The sequence below is a fragment of the Rutidosis leptorrhynchoides genome, chromosome 8, assembly GCF_046630445.1.
Source record: "Rutidosis leptorrhynchoides isolate AG116_Rl617_1_P2 chromosome 8, CSIRO_AGI_Rlap_v1, whole genome shotgun sequence".
NCBI classification, from domain to species: Eukaryota; Viridiplantae; Streptophyta; class Magnoliopsida; order Asterales; family Asteraceae; genus Rutidosis; species Rutidosis leptorrhynchoides.
The window spans coordinates 102,832,609-102,848,630 of NC_092340.1; the positions used below are offsets into that span (position 1 = coordinate 102,832,609).

The following is a 16,022-nucleotide window of genomic DNA, read 5'->3' on the forward strand; positions in this document are numbered from 1 at the left end:
ACTACTTGTTTATAAGATTGATAAAGTGGATTTTTAAATGTTACCAGCCGAGTAAATGAATTCTTAAATAAGGCATGTCTTGTTCTGTTGAACAATGGTCAAGTTGACTGTTTTATCATATTTTAAAGCTTTATAAAACTATAGTCTAATTATACAAGTATTGGGAAACCATGTGAAATGTTAAACTATTTTCGATTGCCATGATCATTCAAACTATAGTATAGATTTTAAAAGTCACTATTTAGTCAGGTTGACTTTTTGAAATGACTTTTGATAACTTTTGTATGTCGATCTCGAGCATTAGGATTGTGATACACTATGACCTGACCTAGCTTGATAGACATTTATTGACCAACATATGTTCTCTAGGTCGAGATCTACGGTTATTTGGTATTCCGAATTTCAGTCACATTTCGGTGAACGACTTTATGTGCTGCTAAGGTGAGTTTCATATGCTCCCTTTTTAATTGCTTTTGCAATCTATATTTTTTGGCTGAGAATACATGCACTTTATTTTAAATGCAATGGATACAAGTACATACTTAATTCTACACCGAGTTTGAATGAAAATCCCTTAGCTTTGGTAACTAGTAGCCGCCGGTTATAAGAACTGGTGGGCGCGAATAGTTGTATATGGATCCATAGGGCTTGACATCTCCGTCTGTTCCAGGTATAGAAACCCTAGCCTGAACTATAAAATAGACGTATGCTATTTGAGTTAGTACACGTTGGTTTGCGTGTATTGTACATGTTGGTTGCATGTATGTTAAAACATGGGTACTTATTATAACGTTAAAGTTTAGTTACCAGGGTGCTCAATCTTGTAGAATATTTTGATAAACGTTTCTGGATGAAATAACTGAAATCTTGTGATCCACCTTTATATACAGATTATGCGAAACATTAAAAATATGAACTCACCAACATTTGTGTTGACACTTGTTAGCATGTTTATTCTCAGGTTCCCTAGAAGTTTTCCGTTGTTTGCTTATATGTTAGACAAGCTTTGTGCATGGAGTCATACATGCTTTATTCAAGAAAACGTTGTATTCACAAAATCATCATCATGTATCTATTTTGACTGCATTGTCAACGGATGTATTATTGTAAACTATTATTTACGATGATTGTCTATATGTAGAAATCATCAGATGTCGAAAACCTTGGATTTAAATATTCATTTATGTTATACCTTTTCAAAAGAATGCAATGTTTATAAAACGTATCATATATAGGTCAAATACCTCGCAATGAAATCGATGAATGACGTATTCGTCCATATGGATTTGGAGCGATCGTCACATAAGTAATAACAGAATGTAACGGATTTTGCCGCCAAAATTGTTTTAAGTAATCACTTGCTAATTAGAACGATTAGTTAGTTAATTTTCTGTTAGACGTTCCAATTGAGCTTGTATAAATGATTGTAACACGTTTCATTTAAGTTTTATGAAATCAATTGCGCAATTAACTTTCGTTTCTTATGATGCCAGAGCTATGGAGCGTAATAACTCTAAATCCCCAAATTCTCCATTTTTGATCCGATTATTCGATTCGGTTACAAAGTGAGTCAATTGACTGTGCTAATACGTTCGTTATCAGAGATTGAGACTGGTACAAAGGAAAAGGCAAAGAAACATGTAGATTTAGCTGCACATGCTACTGCAGACTTTGAACCATACATGCACAAAGATACACCTTTTAATATTGAAAATGAGAATTTGATTAACAGTGAGAGAATGGATCTGAATCAAAAATTAGTTAATACAGTTTGTTAAGAGATTACGAGAATCTTCAAAGGCAAAGGCCCAACTGATAATTCAAGTAATTCCAAAACATATGAAGGTATATCTTCCATGCCGAGTTAAAGTTTTAACTGATAAACACAATGAATTCAATTATGAGAAAGATTGGATTGTTGATATTGATGCTTCAGATCACATATTACATAACATTAATCTATTTCAAACCATTAGATGCTTAAACAGACCAATAAGAGTCAAATTACCATATGAAAATAGTAAATGAGTCACTAAAGTTGGGAATATTCAAATCACACCCAATTTGACACTCTCTAACTTATTTTATATTCCTGATTTTCATATATCTTTTATCAGTTGGAAAGCTTCTTAAACCCAGTTTTCTCATTATCATTTTACATCTGCTGAAGAAGGATTTAACAAACTTTACATCTGCAATTCTGCCACAACTGTTCCTTCTAAACCTTTCGTTGATGTGTCTTATTTTGTAAACAATGATGTTGTTAATAAGTCTTTAGACATACCTGTTGAATCTTTTCATTTCATATTAGGGCATTCTTTTGTGTCTAAGCTCATTCATGTAAAATATTGTAGTAAAACAAATGTGGTTGATATTATGTGAGATACGTGTCTTCTTGCTAAATCTCATAGACTCCTATTTTATGTTAGTCAAACTAGAGCAACACCATCGTTTCATTTAATCCCTATTGACTTATGAGGACCATGTGAACTTGCAGCTTTAAATGGATCACACTATTTTTCACAATTGTTGATAATCATAGTAGATGTACCAGACATATTTGTTACATACAAAGGATACCATTAGTGTTATCTTGTCTCACTTCTTTCAATATGTTTTTTGTTAAACGCAAGGTTTGGAATCACTGACGGGGATAGAAGCCACCCAATAGATCATTTTCCACACACACGCGCTTTTGAGCGGAAACCTGAACCGCAAAACAGGTCCTGATTCATCAATCCATATGGGCATGTAGACCAAGCTGAATTCCTGAATATGGAATGATAAAACCTCCCATTGGGGCTTCTTATGAGGCATGGTATTACCCATTTTGACACTAAACCTAAATACCTAAGGTCTTACAATGGTACTGAAATAGTGAATAAGACATGTATACAACTATAAGAAAAGGGCATAGTACATTAGAGATCTATAGTGTATACACTCCAGTAAAATGAGAGAGTTGAACGCAAGCACATATACTTTCTTGACACGGTAAGGGCATTGAAATGGCATGCTAATTTGCCCAATGAATTCTGAGGTGATTGTGTATTGAGTGCCATATATTTGATAAAAAAAATGCCTATGAAGTGCTGGATTGGAAGACACTTTATGAAGTATTACACAAAAAAAGCACCCACTTATGACAACCGTAGAATAATTGGTTGTCTATGTTATGCTAATGTGCCTAAACCCTATCAAGATAAGTTTGAAGCAAGAGGAACCAGATGTGTATTAATAGGATATCCCCAAGAGAAAAATGCTTACAAGTTGTATACTTTGGATACAAAAGAAGTCATTTACAGCAGAGATGTGGTGTTCAAAGAAGATGTGTTTCCATTTAAGCAATCAGTCATACCTGTCGACACTACACAATATGATCTGCCAATGCCTAGTTTTTCTTGAGAAGATGAATAATAATTTAATGAAGGAGCAGTTCCAACAATCACTGAAGTTTGATATGATCAAACTATTCCTACTGTAGACCCACCAAGAAGGTCTGGCAGAGTACATACATCACCCACATGGTTGAAGGACTTCATTCAACCACATAGTACAACAAATAATGTATCTACCAATCCAAATTACCCTTTTGTTCAACAACAGGATTTCAGGGATTATCCAAAGGATTATGTGGTTTCACTCTTCCATGTATTATCAGCCTTTGAACCCTCATCATCTGCAGAAGCCGCGCTTAATCCAAGATAGGTGGAAGCAATAAACAAAGAGTTGACTGCACTTGGAAATAATGAAACATGAGAACTGACAGAGTTGCCTTCTACTCGCAAAACTACTTCCTTAAAATGGGGGTTTAAAACGAAATATAAACCAAATGGTTCTATTAAACGAATAAACGCAAAATTGGTGGTTAGAGGTTCTAATAAAAAAGAAACACACTTTTTCACCAGTAGCAAAGGCAACCATTGTTAGAGTTCTTATAGCCATAGTAACTGCAAAAGGATGGCAGTTGCATCAATTAGATATTAACAATGCATTCCTTCATGGATATGTAGATGAGTAGATTCATACATACGACATTACACGACGCGAGAGTGCATGGCCAACTGCACGGTCGCTAGAAGATATGATCCAACCTACCCAACCTACTAGATCCTTTACATAAAAATACAAGAATTTCTTCCTTCTCCCCATATCACTCATTCACACAGCACAGCGCCTTGCTATTTGCATTCCGAGCGGTAATAGGACATCGTCTTTTCATGTCTAAGACACGGGTTCAATTCCCGTAAGGGATTTATATGAAGCAACCACAAGGGTACAAAAAGGCATTGCATTGTCAAGTTTGTAAACTCTAAAAGTCACTATATGGGTTGAAACAAGCTTCAAGACAATGGAATCATGATTTAAATAAATATATGGTTTTACTTGGTTTTACCTAGTCAAAGCATGATTATACTTTATTTGTCGTAATTATAAAGGAATATGGAAATTCAGAAGATGATATGCAAAGTTAAACAAGCCTTGGATGATAAGTTCACCATTAAGGATCTTGGTTTAGCAAGATATTTCCTTGGCATTAAATTGTGCAAAACTTACACCAAAAAAGTACATTTTAGATTTCTTATTGCATGCACGATTGACTGCCACTAAACCTACATCAACTCTTTTACCACAGTACTTGAAATTAGCTTTGGATAAAGGAAAAATTATCTAATAACCAGATTCTTACAGAAGATTAGTTGGAAAGTTATTATATTTGCCTATGACTAGAATAGATATCTCATTTGTAGTTCAACACTTAAGTCAGTTCATTTCAGACCTAAAAGATCTGCATACGCAGACTGCTATTTACTTATTGAGATATCTGAAGGGTACTATTTAAAAAGGCTTGTTTTACCGGTACAACCTGATCTCAAAGTGGCTAGCTTTTCAGATGCAGATTGGGCATATTTAATGACCAGAAAGTCATTAAATGGTTATTGTGGCTTTTTAGTTCATTTCTTGGTATCCTGAAAAACAAAGAAGCAAGTGACAGTGTTCAGGTCTACCACAAAAGTTGAATATAAAAGCATGGCTACAACAACTTGTGAGTTAGTTTGGTTAGATTACTTATTGAAGGATCTACATATTGAAGTTGCCAATCACACTTTTCTGTGACAGCAAAGCAACTCAACAAATAACTGCAAATCCATGCTTTCATGAAAGAACAAAGCATTTGGATACTGATAGTCATTTTATTTGAGACAAAGTGCAAGATGTTTTTTTACAAACTGCATACATACCTACCCAATTGCAACTGGCATACATTATGACCAAAACTTTGTGTCGAAATCAACACCTTCATCTCTCTACCGAGTTGGGTTATGAAGACCTTTCAAGTTGAGGGGAGGATATAAAATAATATTCAAAATTACAAGTTTAGGGTCAAAAATGTAATATTATAAACTATAGGGAAGGAATTGTAATTTTTGTTCTAGCCGGATAACATAATGTAACGGAGTTTGCCGCCAAAATTCGTTTAAGCAGTCTTTTGCTAATTAGGACGATTAGTTAGTTAATTTTCCGTTAGACGCTCTAATTGAGCTTGTATAGTTGTATAAATGATTGTAACATTTCATTTGAGTTTAATGAAATCAATTACGCAATTAACTTCGGTTTCCTAAATCTGTTGGACCTGTTGTCCTTAATAAGATACTCCATCCGTCTTAAAATAAATGTCTTGTTTGACTTTTCGTGATTTTTCTTTTGAAAGTTTGACTTCAAATATTGTTATTTGTGTTATATAATATTTGATAAAAGTTATATCAATGAAAACACATTTTAAAATCAAATCTATTCATATATTTTTTCATGAAATATTATATAACACAAATAAAAATATTTAAAGTCAAAATATCAAAAGATTGACCTGGATAAGTCAAACATGACACTTATTTGGGACGGAGGAGTAATATTTAATAAACCTAAATACCCAATTGGTTATTAACAATAACCCATTGGACCTTTTAGAATGAAAGGGGGTTTGGTTTGGCAGTTATAAAAAGAAACAACTTGATCGATGACTAAGTATGGTCAACACGATAAAAGGTAGACTCAGATCATATGCAGTCAATATGACTGGTACACATCAAGGTGAGCCAACTGGCCAAGTCATTTTCTATTGAAAAACTAATTTATAATTTATTTAATAAAATATAATAAAAAAAGGAATATCCAAATGAGTATCAAATTGTGTGGCAACATTTTCATAGAATAAAAGACATTTTAAGCAATCATACTTCTAGATTAACCAGAAACTAATAATAAGTTACTTATACATGTTTAAATATGATACACAAATAAAATGAGAGATCAGTGATCACAATTCACTATGTTGCTTATTATTTGTCTGCTAAAGTTTAATAATGGGTTGATTTTAAAATATTTGACTTATTATTTGGATATCCCTCTTAACGAACTTGGTGCTTTCCTGAATTGCAAAGGATATAACAGTGTATCTCTAAGGAAACAAAAAACACAAATGTATTGATAAGGCTTTGAACCTTTTGAAAATATCTAAAATCTGAAACATTAATAAAAACCAAACCTTATGACTTTCATTAGCTCGTACCGTAAGGTGTTGGATTAGGTCGCGCAACAAGTGCAACCATCTTGGTCTCCTAGAAGTTGCAAGCTGATTTCCTCCCATGTACTTAATTCCCCTTACCATATCCAAAGTCAACTGAATTATTTAAAAGAAAAGCATCTTCTTCAAATCCTCTTTTAAAATTTTTTTTTTATTTTAAGAAACTAAAAAAATCATCAAAAACTTAACCTCAAATACTTGCAAGTAGAGTATTGCTTAATTTGTGTGTTTGAAGATGGCTGTCGAGCTTGTTGGAGGAGCTGCTTTAGGTGCCGTCTTTAGTGAGTTACTGAAAGTAGTAATACAACAGCCTTCACTAATTACCAAATTCAAATCCGAACTAAAAAATCTTAAAACTACCTTAGAAAGTATCCAGCCGAAGTTTTACAAGATTTTGGAGCTGAGGAAAGTGTTGAACTGTCCTGAAGAAGAAGATACATTAACATCTTATCTAAAAGATGCGACGGAGCTAGTTCGCAAGTGTTCTAGGATTAAATTTCTTAATCTGCGTGCTAGACGTTATTACACCATAAAGCTGAAAATCCTAGATAACCAGCTTGTGAGGTTCTTTCAGATACACGTACAGGCAGACATGACTATCACTGGTATGGAGAGTTTAATAGAGATTCTAGGCATGAAAAACAAGTTACCAAGTAATAGTACCAAAAGGCTATTAGGTTGGTGCAATGTTCCTGGGCTTCCAGAACATATTGTTGGATTGGATGGGCATGTTAAAGAATTGAAGTACAGATTGCTCTAGGACGACATCCAGACGTTGCTGATTACAGCTCCAGGAGGATGTGGGAAGACTACTTTGGCCAAGAAGTTTTGTCATGATGACATAATTAAAGGTATTTCTATGATGCACACAACTCTATATAATGTTTGCTATTCACATGAGTTTAAGCTCCTAGAATAATTCTTCAGTTTTGCATCCTATTGTTCCTCTTTAGTGCACATTGTTGTTGAGTGAACTTAATTCCTCTTTCTCTTTTAGGGTGAATTTAATTGTCTCTTAAATGAATGGTTCAGTACGGTTGAATGTTGAACGTTTAACTTTCGGTGCGTTTGTTTGTGACATTTGAATGATAAATGATGCTCAACCATTTAACGTTCTTTGCTGCATTCAGAGTTAACCATTCTAACTCCTCTATTTCCTTCAATATCCTCCGAAAAGTATGTTCAAAACACTTATCAAATAATTATATTCTTCTATAGTTCTAATTATTCATGTATAAGGTTAATACATTGATTTTATCATTCAAAAAGTTCATTCATTCAAAATGATTATCAAACAGTTTATTGTTTAATGTGAGTCAGAACCAAGTCCAACAAGAACCTTTGAATTATTCAGATTTTGAACCATTCAATGCTTGATCACTCTATCTATCAAACACACACTTAGTTATGAGCAGAAAATTGTGACAACATAAAGTACTCACCAATTCAGTGTTTTTGTTAGATTATTCATGTCTGGTTACAACTTATATTTCAGTCTGCTCTTACTTGTATGTTGACAGACACATTTGGCGAAAATATCCTTTATGTTACTGTGTCACGAGAGTCCAGCCTTAAGGTCATCGCTCAGAACATATTTAAACATTATGGAGAGAACGATCATGTCTTCAAATCTGAAGAAGACGCCAAAAATCAAATCGAGAATCTGATGAAGCAAAAGATAGGGTCGGGAAAAATGCTGCTGGTCCTGGATGATGGATGATGTCTGGTCTGAATCAGAATCTCTTATTCAGAGTCTTAAGTTCCAAATACATAGATACAAAATTCTAGTCGCATCAAGGTTCCAGTTTAAAAGTTTTCATTCCACTTATGAGTTGACCTTGTTAAATGAAGAGGATGCAAAGAATCTTCTTTGCAAACACGCATTTCCAACTGATGGAACTGCAGTTCGTGTGCCAGAGGATGTCGTGCACGAGGTAAATGAAAATATTTACTTAATCCCTCAAAACTAATAGTTCACTTGTGTATACTGAAGATAATATTATATATGGTTCTGTATGCAGATGGTCAAATTTTGCAAGGGGTTTCCGTTGGCCCTAATTGTATTCGGTGCATCGTTCTGTAGGCAACCTGTGAATAAGTTGAGAACCACTCTTAAGAAACGGTCTCAAGGTCGATCCGTTTTGCAGTCAGATGAACGCAGTGGCGAAACTTGAACCCGACCACAGATGGGGCGGGTTTAAAATTTTATTAAATTTTTCAATGACAGCTGGGGCGAACACTAAAAAAAACCTTAGTGTTTAGTAAATTTATTATTTTTTTAGTGTAAATTTAAAAAAAAAAGAATATCCAGCTGGGGCGGGTGCCCCGCCCCGTCTCCGCAATGTTCCGCCCATGGATGAACGTATCCTGCATTGCCTCGAGGCCAGCGTTGATACATTGGATGAGATGCCGATTGCGAAGAAATGTTTCATGGACCTCGGTTCGTTTCCTGAAGATCATCGAATTCCAGACACTGTTCTTATGGATATGTGGGCGGAGTTGTACAATCTTGACGTGGACGATGCTAGTGAATACCTTTTTGAGCAGGCAATGCGAAATCTTATCAATCTTATTCCAACAAGGTACTCTGGGAGGTTTGTTGCAAACGACGGTTGCATCGGTTTGGTGACTAGTCCGTCCCATTTCGCTAAAACCTTAATAAGTCGGTTCACACTAAAAGTCAAGTCAAAATCGGTCAACACTGGTCAAAAGTTGAGTTTTTGTCTGGTCTTGCTCTAGTTAAAAAGAAAATCCCAAACTCATTTAAACATTAAGTGGAAATAATATCCACTTCGGAAGCATCCCTTATAATTAATAATACACTATAACTAAACAAAAGATTATAAAAAATCAATATATATTTAAACTAGAGGAATATTTAAATGAAACCAACTTTTAAGTTGAAATCCAAGGGACCAATCAAAGTGCGACACGTGGCGCGATAATCACATGTGATTGAAAAAAAAATTAAAATTTTTTTTTTAAATTTTTTTTAAAAACATTTTTTTCGAATTTTTTTTTCCTAATTTTTTTTTCCAATCACATGTGATTGGATTTGACATGCAGTAAATCACATGTGATTCTGCATGCCAAGCACATGTGATTGTAAAACTCAATCACATGTGATTCTGCCTGTCAAATCCAATCACATGTGATTGAATTTTTTTTTTTTTAGTAAAATGACGAATTTCAGTAAGTTTGTGCTAAAACCTTTAAACACCAAGTTTTTGATTAAAATTTGATCAAATCACCGAATTAAAGTCTGAAATTTTGAAGATATGATCACGAAACGCTGACAAACTTGATCAAATCACCGAATTAAAGTTTGTTTCCGGTTGAAATTTTCTTGTGGGAAAAAAAATTGAATTTTTTTTTTTCAATCACATGTGATTGGATTTGACATGCAGAATCACATGTAATTGTGTTTTACAATCACATGTGATTGGATTTGACATGCTAAATTTAAAAAAAAAATTAAAATTTTTTTCAAATTTTTTTTGAATTTTTTTTGAATTTTTTTTCAATCACATGTGATTGTCGCGGCACATGTCACGCTCTTATTGGTTCGTTGGATTTCAAACAAATTTTTGGATTCAAAGGATTACAACTCATACTAATACCACATCATCTTATTATTATGTTAACTATTTATTTTAAAATTATTTATGTGTAAAATATGTATGTTTGATTAATATGTTATTTAAAGGTCAACGTTGGTCATTGTCCGTCCACCCTATATTGACCGATTCAACCTTTCAAAGCCTCGACCGACTCGTCTCCCTCTTGCGTCTTTTCTAACCTTATTTCTCCATTGATCAAACAACCCTTATATGATCTTAAGGAAACATGTGGCCGAACTAGACGCGTATGATAGCGAGCATCATGTCACACAACATGATTTACTCAGAGAATTAGCCATATACCAAAGCGCCCAAGGAGATGAAGCAAACAGAAAACGACTTTTTGAGGAAATCAAGAAAAATATCTTTCCCGAATGGTGGACTAAACAAAGAGAACAATCCGTCGCCATCTGTTTAATGTCCATTACAACAGGTTTAGTTTCTTCGTTAACTTCTATGCTTAACCTGAAGAACATAAGCATCCTCTCCTTATTTACCTTACCACATTCTTTAACTAACAGACGAAACATTCAACTCTACGTGGCATGATATAAACGCACCGAATGTTAAAGTACTGAAATAGAAAATAAGGAGCGAGAATTACACCCTGCCCAAGTTCATCTAGAGAATGAGCCAACTAAAGGTTTTGATCATCACAGGCTATGGAGCTTATCCTACTCACGTACACAATCTTCAAGTTTTAGGTTCTTTATACAACATAAAAACAATCAGATTTGAACACATTACAGTCTTCTCTTCTATTTAAGTCATCTTCTCATTGAAGAATCTACAAAAACTTACCTTTGTTATGATCTTCCTGAACAATTAGGAACTCGAAATCGATCGTTGTTATGATCTTAAAAAACTACCAGAACAACTATGCAGTTTCTCTCATCTCCAAAAGCTAACAATCACCAACTGCCATGAGTTGGATGCTCTTCCTGAACAATTAGGGAGACTGAAAAAACTTCAAACCTTAAGGCTTCATACCTGCAAAAAATTGGAAAAGTTACCAGAATCAATTGAACACCTCCGTAATCCGGAGTTGTTTGACATATCTGACTGTTTGAATATTAAAGTACTGCCTGAACAAATTGGTCAGCTAAGCGGCCTTACATTAAGATGTGCGGTTGTCGAGGGTTGCAATCTATACCGGAGTCACTTAGCAAACTGTCGAAGCTAGATGTTATTTGCGACGAAGAGACGTCATATTTGTGGTGGGATCTTATATTGAGTGATCTCTCTAATGTGAAGATAAACCTTGTTGAAGACGACAGACTTGGAAGCTTTAAGATAATCACACAGTTGTAATATTGATCTTGCTTTTTTGTGGGCTCAAAACTGTTTGTCAAATATCTGTTTTGTCAATTGATGTGTAATAATAACTAGAGTCAAATTTGCCTTTCTGTTTTGCGATATAAGAAATGGTTATTGTTACAGTTTCATGAGGTGTATCATGATAAGGATAATGATGTAACGTTAAGTGTGACTATCTGCCTATCTGGTTGTCATTGTTAAAGGTACTATCAACTATATGAATATGTGATAAGCAAAAGTCGCATTACGGTTTAATCTTATATCTTGGAACTCATATGCGATTTAAACAATAATTCACATCGGTCAGCTCGGGTCAAAGTGGCAAAACGAGTAATCAATTTCACAAACACCTCATAAGCAGTGAGTCTTCAACAAAGACCAGAGTGTTTAACTGTGCATGCTGATCCTAGAATTCAAATTTTTATAATACGTTTATACTTTATAGACACTCATAGAGACATAAAAGCAAACCGTTGGTATGCAAAAACTTATATAAACATCAAAATTGTATTATTCATGATGAAGGTGAAAGGAGAAGATTACATACATGTTGAAAGTGGCCGAAGATTGTTAACCCGACGAAGACAACACAGTAGGGAACTAATTCAAACTTGCGACGGCTGACTGGCTGTTGCTGTGGTGGTTGAGTGGCTACCGTTAGGTGAACTTGAAAATAAAAATTTATTTTTAATTTAATTTGGACGCGAAGTCGCGAACCATAGAATGAAGTGGGTTAAAGACCTTCAACGCAGCGCGAAGACCACCAAATCACCACTGTCACGCCACAATTAGGCCAATAACATGGTGTCATGGAGAAGTAACATCGGGCACGATGAATTCCATGAAAGGATATGGAAGATGGCATTTTGGGTCACGTGGTGATACATGATTGGCTGTATATTCGAGCCGTTGGAAAATTAAAAAATGGGTAAAGACTAGACCTGGCAAATAAGACCCAAAGCTTAAAAAATGGGTTGATTGTGTTTACTTGAAGACCCAAATGGGTCCAAGCAAATAATATCAAAAATTACTCCAAGACCCAAATGGGTCCAACTACATTATAGAAAATTACTTAAGGACCCAAATGGGTCCAAATGGGTTTAATTCAAAAGATTTGATTTCAGAGCGCGAGTTCGACGCGCGTTATTCGACGCGAGTTTTCGACACTTGGTTTCGACCTCGTTTTCGGCACGCGTTTTTAGCTCCCAGTTTTCGGCCCCCATTTTCGGCGCCCGGTTTCGGCGTCCGGTTTCGGCCCCCGTTTTTGGACCCCGTTTTCGACGCCCAGTTTCGGCCCCCGGTTTCGGCCCCCGTTTTTGGAACCGTTTTCAACGCCCGTTTTCGGCGGGCGTTTTTGGCCTCCTGTTTTCGGCCCCCGGTTTCGGGGCCCTGTTTCAGCGCCCGGTTTCGGCCCCCGGTTTCGGACCTCCGTTTTCGGAACCCGTTTTCGATGCCCGGTTTCGGCACGCGTTTTCGGCACGCGGTTTCGTGACCCGGTTTCGGCGCCCTGTTTCAGCGCCCGGTTTCGGCCCTCGGTTTAGGGCCCCGTTTTCGGCCCCCATTTTTGGAACCCGGTTTCGGCGCCCGGTTTCAGCGCCTGGTTTCGGGGCCCGTTTTCGGCCCCTGGTTTCGACGCCCCGTTTCCGGCGCCGGTTTCGGTGCCCGTTTTAGGCCCCCGGTTTCGGGCCCCTTTTTCGGCCCCCGTTTTTGGACCCCGTTTTCGACACCCGGTTTCAGCCCCCGGTTTCGGCCTCCGTTTTTGGACCCTGTTTTTGGCGCCCGGTTTCGGCACCCCGTTTTCGGCGCGCGTTTTCGGCCCCCGGTTTTCGGACCCTGTTTCGGCGCCCATTTTCGCCACCCGTTTTCAGCGCGCGGTTTCAGGCACCCTGTTTCGACTCTCGGTTTCGGCACCCCGTTTTCGGTGCCCGGTTTCGGCCCTCGGTTTCGGACCCCGTTTTCGGCTCCCGGTTTCAGCGTCCGGTTTCGGTGCCCGTATCGGCTCCCGGTTTCGGCCTACGATTTTGGCGCGTTTTTCGACCTGCGATTTCAGAGCGTTTTTCGACCTGCGATTTCGGCGCGTTTTTCGTCTTGCGATTTCTGCGCGTTTTTCGACGCCCGTCTTTACGTGTGTTTTTGACGCGCCTTTTTCAAGGCGCGTTTTCGACGAGTGTTTTCGTTGCAAAAAACGAGGTCAAAAAAATACATAAAAAACGGGGTCCTAAAAAGGCGTGTGTTCGGAAGAGACACATCAAAAAATACAATTAAGAGCAATTTGACTAGCCCGACCCAACCGATCCGGTCTTGACCCGACCCGACCCGGGTCTCGACCCAACCCGTTCGACCCATTTTAATTCTGACCCATTTCGACCCATGACCCGTTTCGACCCAAACCCATTTGATCTTTGACCCAACCCGACCAATCTCGACCCATTTGACAGGTATAGTAAAGACTAAGAGTGTCATGCTTTAACTTAAAATTAATAAATTTTAACTATTTTTATCTATAAAAAACAATACATTCATCCATTTTTTATACACATAACTCCTACTCCTCCATTCAATTTCTATACTTTCTCTCTACAATTCTATAAACACGTCAAACCCAAATCAATTTCTCAATTCTAGCGATTTTGATTCTTCTAATTTATACAATTTCGGGTCACCAAATATGTCCGGTTCGTCTTCAAATTCTCCACAAAATATTCGGGATAATCGACCAACAAATCCTTTTGGCAATTTCACTCCACAAAATCTTCTTCAAGATTTTCACAATGAACACAATCTATGCCGTTTCAAAATCCTTTTGGGCAACAATTTACACAACAACAACAACAACAACAACAATAACCACTTGTACAAGATGAATAATTAGAAGAAATTCGTGAAGAAATGCAGCAAATGCAATACGAATAAGAATGTATCATAGGAAAAAAGAAAAAGGAGTTGTGAAAGAACCTCAAAACAAAAATTTGTGCACATCAAAAGGAGTTTGGTTGGCAATGTGTTGGATTGATGCATCACATGATACGGTTCATGGTATTTCACCAAAAGGGGGGTCTTTTGGGCTATGGTACGTGACAAGTTCAACGATAATGATTGTAGGTAGGAACGAGGAGACGAACAATCAACCGGAAAATGGAGTCATATCGATAAGGCGTGCAAACAATTCAACGCCATATGGAATGAAGAAGATCTTACCGTAAGGCGTAGCGATTGAAACGAGGCAGACATTTATGGCCGGAAGGTAGAAAATTATCAAGACATATTTTTGAAGAACTTAGGGGTTACAAAGAAGCTTGTGAATACTTGAATGCAAGCCAAAATGGTATGCTCCAAAATTCGGGTGAAATTTGTTCCTTTTATTTTAATAAAATTGTATATTTACATTTTTTACCCCTGAGAAAATGTAAAGTTGAGGGATCGTTGTGTAAATTGAGGCAAAGGTGAGGGGCCGATTACAGTGTGAACGCAAAGTCAAAGCTACAATCCTAACAATTGAAACTACAAAATCCTTCATGAGTTTTAGTATTTAGGGGTAATTAAATAAAAGCAATAATAAAATATCTAAAAAAAATAGTGGGACCTACTCCCCATCACACTATATTACCACTATAGACATTTTTACACCACTACAAACATTTCTTCCATCACAATTCCGGATCACTACTATACCCTTCAAAATCCTTCATGGCACCCCATAACACCATCACCAATATAAATTTTCTATATGATCCGCAAGCCAACTACTACTCCACCCGTTACTCTATCCTTTAAAATAACAATAACATTAGAATGGATCCGATGATCAATAAATGTAACCGATACACAAGAATCCAATAACGAGCCGTAGCCAAACCAAACCAAACGGTTTCACCACCGGGATGAAAAACACGTAAAATCTAGTAAGCAAGGTACAACTAAGGCTATAAGTAATGAAGACTTAAGTAACGACTACACTAACAATACATCAAAATAAACAAACAACAATAAAACCGAAACCGCTATTGCTCACCGCAGACGCCGGATTAATAAAAGCAAAAAACTCAGAAGACCAACAAAAATACTTTCACAACCGCACCCAAGGCAAGAGAACGTCACTCAGATTTTTAATCAATGAAACCTCCAATTTGAAGACACAAGCACCCACGACCAAAAAGGTCGGACGGAAAACCCCATATCCACGACACCAACTCACACCAAAAAATAACCGAAGACGGAAGCCTAAAATCACCAACCACTACCACCCTCTAAAATCAGATTTCCAATAGTGCACTCGGCCGCATGTCCAAAAGAAAGGATTGTACTAGAAAATAAAACTCCGACAAGAAAACAAATCTCCGGTCTGGCTGCTAACTTAAGCAGAGGCACGATCTAACCCAGATCTACCAAGAAGAAGCAAAAAAAAATACCATAAAGCGAGAGAATGTTGCCCAACCGGAGCTCAGAGAAACTTTGACAAGATTCGGGCGAAACAAAAGGAACTGGATGGAAAATAGAAG

General features: G+C 36.8%; 1 pseudogene; it reads left to right on the top strand.

Annotated features, from left to right (window-relative positions):
• The first annotated feature begins 6,574 nt into the window (after positions 1-6,574).
• LOC139863690 (probable disease resistance protein At5g66900) lies at positions 6,575-11,728 on the top strand (annotated as a pseudogene).
• Positions 11,729-16,022: the final 4,294 nt, after the last annotated feature.